The sequence below is a fragment of the Castanea sativa genome, chromosome 11 (assembly GCF_040712315.1).
Source record: "Castanea sativa cultivar Marrone di Chiusa Pesio chromosome 11, ASM4071231v1".
Taxonomy (NCBI): domain Eukaryota; kingdom Viridiplantae; phylum Streptophyta; class Magnoliopsida; order Fagales; family Fagaceae; genus Castanea; species Castanea sativa.
The window spans coordinates 60,343,261-60,354,234 of NC_134023.1; the positions used below are offsets into that span (position 1 = coordinate 60,343,261).

Genomic DNA, 10,974 nt, shown 5'->3' on the forward strand with positions numbered 1-10,974 from the left:
TCTTGTTAAGAATAAAAAATTTCTCATTACAAGATCTACAAGAAACTATTGGGTGCTTCATAATAACGTTAATGGTATGATCCTGCAAGTACGTATCGCTTTTTCCTGTACATAATCATCAAATTATGGGTGACACACATTTGATTTAGTGCTAATAATTTGCAGTGACAAAAGAACTAATCATTTGATTCATTACCAAACTAGAAGCAATTCTTGGTTGCTAGAGCTATCCAAGGCTCCAAGCTATGACATTCCTTTGTGAAAATGAAAGCAAACAAAAGAAAGAAGACAACAATTTTAACGTGGTTCGGCCATGAAAGCCTACATCCACGGAGTCTTTATTATTTTTTAAAGTAATGTTAAAGTTACAAATTATTCCACAGATATGATTACCAAAAAAAAAAAAAAAACTTGGACAAATACAAGATAAACTAATAAGTGATTGCTAATAGAAACAAAAGGAGGTGCTACAAATCTTATTTTGTTCCAACATTATAAAAAATCAAACCCTCCTCAAGTCATGATAGCACCTTCCAATAGGGTCATTAGCCCTCTGTACCTGCATTCAAGGAAGACAATTATCTCTCTAAATCATTGAATTAAGGGAAATCATTTCTATGTATCGGAAGAACATGCTTTGGTTTCCAAAGTAGATTAATGCTATGCGGTGAATGAGGTTTTCCCTTCAAGAGTAAGGAATTGAAACAACTATCCATCTCCCATAGCTTAAAAATCAAGCAACCATTTTAGTTTTAGTCTTGCTAGTAAAAGGATTCATAATAATGCAAGAAGGTTCAGCTTTTGAATCCCAAACTCATTCAACGTTTTTATGGATATGGTTATGAAGGAACTTGTGAGATAGTTAAGATTATAAATAAGTAAATATTTCCAAGTAAATTAGTTAAACTTCTTACCCATTAAAATTCCATAGTTGGAGTAATTTATGCCTATGTCTACATCAAAGATCAAAGGTGTCTCTAAAAAAAAAAGTACAGTGTGTAAGTACAATGCCAATAATCTCAACCTCAGCAATGGTAGAAATCACCAAATCGAAAATAGCTTAAATTTCATTTTGATATATGTGTTTTTCAACGAACTTATTAAGGGGGGAGGGGACAAAAAAGAGCTTATTCTAAATCATAGAAAACAAATTGGACTAATCTTAATCATATGAATAGTACCATCATGTAATCAAATTTCACATGGCATCAATATTATCAATTTCACTATAATAAAAGAAAGTACCGTGACAAGCACATGACATTGTGTGACTATATGATCCCCCTCCCTCCATAAAGGTTAGAGCAACAAGTACTATAAGAAACAATTTACCTGTAAGTTAAATTACTCTTTCTCCACGTATTCTAGTTCTGAGGAGTTTCTCTCTAATCAAATGCAACTGAGCTACAACATCAATCATGTTCATCCTTTCTCTTGGAGATCCCATAGAACAAGACACTCCAATTCCAAATATCAAAATCAAGCACTCCAGAATTTTGGGACTTCCTATTCAATTTTGAATGTGAGTATCATTTGTCCTTGTTTCCATACCTTCTCTTTCCCAAAGTATAATAGGATCCACAACGTTAATGACTCGTTCGGGCAATGCTCCTTTAACAAAATCATGAAGGTTCAAGTTGTCTTTGAATATGTTATCAGTAGGCCTTTTTCCTGTGAACATCTCCAATAATAGTATGCCATAACTGTAGACATCACCACAAGTTGACACCTCGTTTCCCAAACCATATTCTACAATTGCACAGAACATTCACAATATGATTGATCTTGTTTCATATAAAAAAAAAATTATAATAGCAAAACTTTGAAAGAGCTCTTTAGTGGCATATTAAAGGAAAAAAATTATGAAAGGTGGAAATTTCTTTCAGGACATGCTCCATCTTCTAAAAGGCTTCCTTAAGCTATTTCATGGTTGAAAGTACATCAAGAAATATTAAGAAAGAAAATAATTTAATATTCAAAAATAGAAAAGGTACTAACCTGGAGGAGCATAACCAATTGTTCCTCTTAATCCAATAGAGCTTGATTGATTAGCATGACACTCGGTGGCCTCAAGAAGGAACCTTGCCAAGCCAAAGTCCCCCACATGTCCAATCATTTCATCATCGAGAAGAACATTGCTAGGCTTGAGGTCGCAATGAACAATTGGTGCATGGCAATGATAATGAAGATATTCCAATGCATTTGCAACATCAATAGCAATATTCAATCTTTGAAGAAGATTCAAATTCTTTTGTTCCTCAAGAACCTCATTTGTTCTTGAAATTGGATGCAACCACTCGTCTAGGCTGCCATTAGTCATGAACTCATATACTAAAGCTTTGAAATCATGACCTTGATAGTCAACACCTGAACATACTGTGAGTACCTTTAACAAATTCCGATGGCTGATGTTTCGCAAAGCCTCACATTCAGCAATAAAACTTCTGGAAGCTCCACGATGCAAAAGGTTGAGCACCTTGACAGCAACTATACATCTATCATGACTAAGAATTCCTCTATACACAGATCCAAAGCTTCCCACACCAATTAAATTAGTGGAGGAAAATGCATCTGTAGCTTTTAGGAGACTTTGGTAAGATACATTCAAAAGTAAATTTTGTGAATTACTTAAAATACTTTCCCTTCTCTTTCTTTTAAAAGAGAAGAGAAGTAGAAATGAAATCACCAAAGTTATTCCAAAAAGGCCACAAAGTATAGAGATTATTAGCTTCAAGGAAAGAGTCAACTTCCTCTTCTTGGGTTTATTGTATTTACATACAGGAAGATCAAACTTTGGCATGCCTCCACATAACTTACTGTTTCCCTTAATCACGGTTGCACTAATGTTCTTGAAAACTCCATTTGTTGGTACCTCCCCTTCGAAATTGTTATAAGACAAATTCAATAACTTCAAGAAGATAAAGCTCTCCAAAAATTTTGGAATATTGCCAGAGAAATTGTTTTTAGAAAGATCTAAAAGTTGAAGGCCCCTTAATGATTCCAAAGATGAAGGAATGACCCCTTGAAAGAAGTTGCTACTCATGGCTAGATATTTTAGTTTTACACAGCTACCAAGACTTGTTGGAATTTTTCCAAACAACATATTTCCAGAAATATCCAACTCTTCTAAATTTTTTAAATTTTCTACTTCTGTAGGAAGGACACCAGTAAATTTGTTGGCTGACAAATATAGAGAAATTGCTGTGAATGAGAGACCAATTACTTGATATGATATTGTACCATTGAGATTGTTTTCAGAAAGATCCAAATGAATCATATTTTCACACTTGACTAGACTTAAGGGGATGCTTCCTTGAAGATTATTATGGTCTAAATACAAAGTTGTCAACATAGTTAAATTTCCAAGAGAAGATGGAATGTTCCCGAAGAAATTGTTTGCAGATAAAGCCAAATATTGTAACTTTTGTAGCTTTTCAATTTCAAAAGGAATATGACCTGATAATTTATTGTTCTCCATAGCTAGTAGATTCAAATTCGTCAAATTTCCTATTCCAATAGGAATGTTTCCAGATATTTTATTCTTACTTAGAACCAATTGGGTGAGAGTAGTTGAGAAATTGACAATGCACTTGGGCAACTCTCCCCCAAAGTTATTTACATGTATCAACACAAACGTTAGATATGTGGCATTTGTCAAAGAACAGAGAAAACTCAAGTCATTTGCCCCTTCATTTCCAAGCTCGTTAGAGTATATAACAAATACTGAAAGTTTGTTTAACTTCTCCAAAGAAGGAACTTTTCCACTTAAATTATTTTCATCAAGTTGAAGCAGCCATAGATTTGAGGCATTAGATATTGAAATAGGGATAGGTCCAGTAAATTGATTGGCAAAAATGCTTAAAACTTTGATATTTTGTAGGGTGATTCCTATGTCCAATGGTAGGTGCCCTTGGATTTGGTTGCCTCCTACATCAAACTCCTGTAACGAAGACAAATTGAAGATTGAGGGAGGAATTCTTCCAGACAACCTATTTAATGCGACATAAAAATATGTAAGTTTCGTCAATTGGCCAAAAGAATGAGGGATACTCCCACCCAAGTTATTAGATTTTGCAGAAAACACTTCTAGAGAGGATAAGTTACCGAAAAAGGATGGGATACTTCCTGTCAAATTATTTTCTTCAAAAGAAACGATTTGGAGTTTTGACAAAGTGCCAAGAGTTGTAGGTATTTCCCCATCCAAAAGGTTGTGACCAAAATTAATGTAATTGAGGTTGGTGCAATGGGATAAATTTCTTGGAATTTTGCCAATATGTGTGTTATTGTACAGGAATAGGACTTGTAATCTGCGTAAACGGTCAATTTCTAAAGGAATTTCATTATGAAAGCTATTGTCTAATAGTGACAGATGCTTCAAAAAACTTAAATTACCAACATGTGGTGATATAGAGCCTACCAGTTCCGAAAATCGCGGCAGGTCCAACACAATGACCCTCTGATGTCGACGACCACAGGTAACCCCTCGCCATTGACAAAAGTGGATGCTATCATTCCAAGAGCTCAAAAGCTGGAGAGGATCATGAGTGATCTTGGCTTTGAACTCAAGCAACGCCAACCGGTCCGTCTCATTATTCCCGCCAACGACAGAGGTGACTAACAAGCCACACCACCAGAGAAGGATAAAAGCATGTATGAAAAAAGAAGAGGACGGTGGAGATGAACTCCACTGGGAAAGCCCCATATGCAATATGGTTGAAGAGGCAGTTGGTACAAGTGTGTATTGTGAGGGAAGGCTAATTTGGCTGTGTATAGAATCTCAAGAAGTGGCAAATTTATAAAGAGAGCGAGAGAGAAGAAATTTGGTGCGAGAATTTTGGGGATTATAGTCGGTCTGATCATCTTTAATTAATCAGACCCTGTACCCATGATCCTCGTGGAATGCTATAGTTTTGCTCCCTTTATATTACACCAAAGCGCTGGACGTGGAATGCTATAGTTTTCTATTTTTAATTAAAATATTTTTTTGTGCGTAAAAAATGTAATAGATGCTATCAAAAAACTTATATAATTTCTTTTTGTGTAAGAAATTGTAACTGGGGCTATCAAAAAATTTCTACAAGCCATAAATGCATTTGGAAAAGAATTAGACTACTCATTTCATATAACTTTAGATCTTTTAATCAAAGTATATTCGTCTATTTCTAAAAGCTCTTTATAACTTGTAGTTTTGATAATAAATCTATACCACAAAAAAATTCATCTAATTGTTTATTTTTTTCCTAGTAACAAATTTCTTAAGAGATCCTTTTTTAGATTCAATTAATTCTTCTATTCTCTGTTTTTTTTTTTTTTTAAGTATGTATATTCATATTTTTTTAATATACCTTTATCGATTAAAAATATGTAGAAATAAAATAAATAAGATCTACAATAAAAATGCTAATCCAACTAGGATAAAATAAATTATAAAGTGTAGTATAATAAAACTTTTTTTTTTTTTGCAAATTACAACTTACCCACCTATAGTTCGGCCGAAGTTAAAGTTGTCTACTTGTAGTTTGAAATTTGACACTTTACCCACCTGAGATTTGATCGAAATTTGAGTTGTCTACCTGTGGTTTGAAATCCCATGATGCAAGTCTTCCGTCAGTTTCTTTTTGATCTTGTATTTTTATGTTTTTTGTGTTTTTAGAGGAGAGAGATATAAAAGTGGAGCGAAATCAAATATTTAGCCATGTTTTTAACAAAGGTAGGTTACGAAACTCTACCTAAATATATGTGGGTGAAGCTTTCTCATGCAGATTTGAACTCTGACCCTTGTCCACACTGCCTACAAGCACTTATATTTGTGAAGTGACCATCGCGCCAAGAGGACACTGTCATAAAACATAAATTATCAAATGCACTATATATGAGAGTTTTACTTATTGATGGAAATGCACTAGTATTTGTTTCAAACTGAATGGGTAATTCCATCAAATGAAAATATATAGGACAAAATTTAGTTACAAAATTAATTGTAACCTAAGGGTATAACCTTACTCAATATCTTTTTATTGGAGATGAATTTTGTCCCCACTGCCCACAAGTACTTATACTTGTGAAGTGACCATCGCGCTAATAGTACACTATTATAAAACATAATTTATCAAATGCACTATATATGAGAGTTTTACTTATTGATGGAAATGCACTAGTATTTGTTTCAAACTAAATGGGTAATTCCATTAAATGAAAATATAAAGGACAAAATTTAGTTACAAAATTAATTGTAACCTAAGGGTACAACCTTACTCAATATCTTTTTATTGGAAATGAATTGTGATAAATCCACCATTGGATTAAATTTTCTTCTTATATTTTCCATACTTGCAAAATTTCTAAAAAATTAAAAATCAATAGTTATGTCATCAATAAAATGTTTAAATTGTAAGTTTTTGTATTTTAAATTTATTCATAAAATATAATATCATAGATTATATAGTAAATAATATTTTATTAGTACAAAATTTGACATGCGTATTGAAAACATAAAGAACATGCAATTCAATAGTTAGCTTTTTAAAAGATGTAGTAATGTTAATGATGTTAAATAAGGTTGTAGTTTTAGGCTATAACCAACTTTGTAGCTAAAATTTGTCCAATAATATATTGTCAATTTAGTTAAATTTGTCATACTGTATGGATGTATGTATATATAAAATAAATGAAAGAAGAAAGCAAAAGAAACGTAACATGACATGTAGGTCCATAAGGCATCTTTATCATCTAATCAATGGGTTCGGTGAATAGGTGTGAATAGAAAACCAGTGATTTATTTATGGTCTTAGTCCATAATTAATCTTCTGGACACATAATGATCATGGAGGTGTTTTATTAATTGAAGTTTCAATATACATTGATTTACATATATAATTACTTTAGTTAGTTAATTACTAGCCTCCTGCTCAGAGGCTCTTCTATATTTTTTTGGTTAAAGGTTAACAATTTGCATCTATTATAATTTGAAAATATATATTTTTCCAAACAAATAAAAATGATAAATTTTAGAAATAAGCAACTGTAATTTCTTTCTTAGATGTGTGTTTGAAAGTGGTATAGTAATATATAGAGAAAAGTTTGGGTGGGAAAAATAAGATGAACGTAATGGGAAAGAAGATTGAATTTTAGAAGTTCTCTTAGTTTTTTATTTTTTAAAATTGGGGGCTGTTTTACTTTTATTGGATGAAAAATAAATAAAAAATGCTAAATTTTAGGGAATAAAAAGATGAACCTAAAGAAAAAACAAAATTCTAAATTTTAGGAGTCTCCTTTGTAATTCAAAATGAAATTTGTTATTTGACATTTTTGACTATATTTCTAAGAGACCTTTCGTTGATGAAGGTATTTTTGAACCACATAAAAATTCAGTTGAAATAGTGAAATTTTCTTGTAATTATAGATTATACGAGGATTAGTGACTCGTAATTCTATAAGACGTGCATGACGGTTAATGGGTCTCCAGTCTCTACATGACCACATTCATTTTTTTTCTAAATTTCCATTGCCAACTATATTCCAATCCATCGTGTTCCTATGAAGAATTTTTTAACATAGCAGGGGAAAAAATTTAATGCTTCAATTGATTATTATCAGCAAGGACAATATTAATAAATTCGTAATCTTCACCCAAAAGACCAAAACCCACGTTATTGTTTAAGAATATTGGTGTTGATAAGGTTTTAATTTTCAGTTGTGGAATGTTGTTTGATGGATGTACGAAATGAGAGAGAAACAATTAAAAAAATTTTAAAAAATAAAAATAATATTATTATGTGAATGTTTTTGAAAAATGGCCTAAAAAGAAATAAATTTTTATATTAAAATAAATGAAATTTTTGCATGAGCTATATTTATTGAGTAACGCTACAGTTACAAACTATTTTACAATATTTTTACAAAATGTTAATGTGACCAACTACTTATTAGTTTTCATCTAGATCTACTATTAATATCACTTTTTTATTTACCAATAATTGCTCACTACATTAGCAATTTGTAAAAAAATTTATATCTCTAACATTATTCATATTTATTTGATTTTTATGTCTAAGATATTGAGTAAATTAAAAGATTGCTAGGCTTTGTAACTGAGGTCCACACTCCACATGCAAGTGACCCTTGTCACTATCATGAAATGCTCAATACAATTACTTGGAAAAGCGTAATGATTAAGTATGAGACCCATATATCACTGATACGTGGGTCCTACTTCAAAATTAAATCTCATTCATATAGTGCACAATAATTTTTTGTCAATAAGAGATTTTAGCTTTTAAAAAAAATTGTAGTTAACCTATTACCTATGTGAAGGTGTTAAAATTCAATCAATAATTGACACATAAAGATGCTTGATTTAGGTGTGGGAAAAGATGTATTGTTAGCGTTAACTAGAGTTAGGAATAGAAATTTTTTTCAAAATACTAAAGAGAAAAGAGGGAAGAGAAGATAAGACAAAAGAAATGAATAATAGCAAGAAAATGAGAAAGAAAAGAAAAGAAATCAATTGTCTTATGTATGTTTGGAAATAGGGAGAGAAGGAGAAAAGAAAAGAGAATAATGTATTTCTTTTTCCTTTGTTTGGATTGCAATGAGAAAGAAAATGAAAAGAAAATATATGTTTCTTTTTACTTTTATACCCATATAAATGTTTTTTTTTTTGATGGATATACCCATATAAATGTAAAAGATACATAAAAGTTACGGGAAAATATATAATTGCATGTCATATTATGTTGTATATGTGGGTTTTATTATTTAAAAACCATTCTCTCCCTTCAATTCCGCCCAATTTGGGCAGATTGCAAAGAACAAAGTACTTTTCAAACTTCTCATATATTAATTTCATATTCTTGTGTTCTTAAAATACATATCAAATTTCGTTCAAATTGGATATTATTTACTATTCGATAAATAAACTTATTTTTTATACATAATTTTAGATTATAAAAATTTGAAATTTTAACATTTGTTTGATTAGATAGCAATTAATCTTTTATTTTTTTGAAATTTTACATGCATGAAGAATATAATAAGAATATGCAATCTAACAATTAGATTTTCAAAATTCACACTCAATATAAAAATATATGAGAAGTTTATAGAATTTCTTTCTAAATAAATTTGGAGAAAAATTTTGTTCCATTGCAAATATGTGAACCCAAAAAAAATAGTTTCTTCCTTTTTATTTCTTCCATAGTAACCATATAGAGGAAAGGACTATGTACCTTCTCATCCCTCTTTTCTTCCTCTTTCCTCCAGCCTTTCCAAACAGAGTGTAAATTTCTCTAATACTTGGTTCCTTTCACACCATAGACCCCACTTCCCACATGGGTGCACAGTAATCCTTGCCGGACTCCTGGCCCCACATTAGCCCAAACCCACCTTCCCCATTCCATCATCAATTACACAATGACTCGCTCTCTCACTATAGCTCACACAAATTAGAGAAAGCAAGAAAGAAAATAAAGAGCGAGAGATATGGAGGTCAAAATCAAAGGACTTGACGTTCGACATGATAGGGTGTTTTAGTGGGGTCCAAACGTATCGGAAAAATATTTTATATAAGATAGCAATTAATCTTTTATTTTTTTGAAATTTTACATGCATGAAGAATATAATAAGAATATGCAATCTAACGATTAGATTTTCAAAATTCACACTCAATATAAAAATATATGAGAAGTTTATAGAATTTCTTTCTAAATAAATTTGGAGAAAAATCTTGTTCCATTGCAAATATGTGAACCCAAAAAAAATAGTTTCTTCCTTTTTATTTCTTCCATAGTAACCATATAGAGGAAAGGACTATGTATCTTCTCATCCCTCTTTTCTTCCTCTTTCCTCCAGCCTTTCCAAACAGAGTGTAAATTTCTCTAATACCTGGTTCCTTTCACACCATAGACCCCACTTCCCACATGGGTGCACAGTAATCCTTCCCGGACTCCTGGCCCCACATTAGCCCAAACCCACCTTCCCCATTCCATCATCAATTACACAATGACTCGCTCTCTCACTATAGCTCACACAAATTAGAGAAAGCAAGAAAGAAAATAAAGAGTGAGAGATATGGAGGTCAAAATCAAAGGACTTGACGTTCGACATGATAGGGTGTTTTAGTGGGGTCCAAACGTATCGGAAAAATATTTTATATAAAAGAAGGAAAGAGAGAGATGGAAAGAGAGAGATGGAAAGAAAGAGAGTGATGGGAAGTGCTAGTGTGTGTAAGAATGGCAGAGAGAAAGAGAGAAGAGAGAGAGTTATGGACTGTTTGGAAGTTAAAAAAAAGAGAAAGAGTAGAGTAAAGGGAGGAAGAGTAATTCAATTACTTTGTTTGAAAGTTTTTTAAGAAAAGAGGGGTTTCAATTACCTCTAACCTCTCATTTTTAATTCCCCCAAATTAGAGAGATTTAGAGGGAGAGTAAAGTAGATAAATTATTAACCAAATGAATTTTCCAATTTACCCTTTCTAAATTAACAAAATTACAAACCAAAAAAATAACATAGATCCTTATTTTCTTTTCTTTTCCTTAATATTTTCCTCCGTAACTACTAACTAAAAAATTATTTTCCTCAGTAACCAAACAGATGATCAATTATTTGACTTTGAAAACTCTTCAAAACATGTTCTCAAGAATCAGACACAGCACCAAGTCGTTGTATATTATTTTTAATTGATCAACATGCTGCTTCATGATTGAAGATATAAACAAAACAAAACAAAATTGATCAATTTTCAAAATCCAAGAATAGGAAACAAAACAATCCAATTGAACAGAGTAAAATTCATAAATCTAGAACACCTATCCCCCGTTTGGTTGCTGAGAAAACAGATAAAGCCAAGAAAAAAAAAATCTCATCCATTGGAAGTTGACGGAAATGAATATCACCTACTTTGAACAAAAACAAACCAATTAGATCACCTACTTTTTTTTTTTTGGAGATAAAAGATAGGCATTGTATTAATAATATCAA

At 31.6% G+C, this 10,974-nt stretch overlaps 1 pseudogene; it reads right to left on the reverse strand.

Annotated features, from left to right (window-relative positions):
• Nucleotides 1-936: 936 nt before the first annotated feature.
• LOC142614885 (putative receptor-like protein kinase At3g47110) lies at nt 937-4,862 on the reverse strand (annotated as a pseudogene).
• Between the last annotated feature and the right edge of the window lie 6,112 nt (nt 4,863-10,974).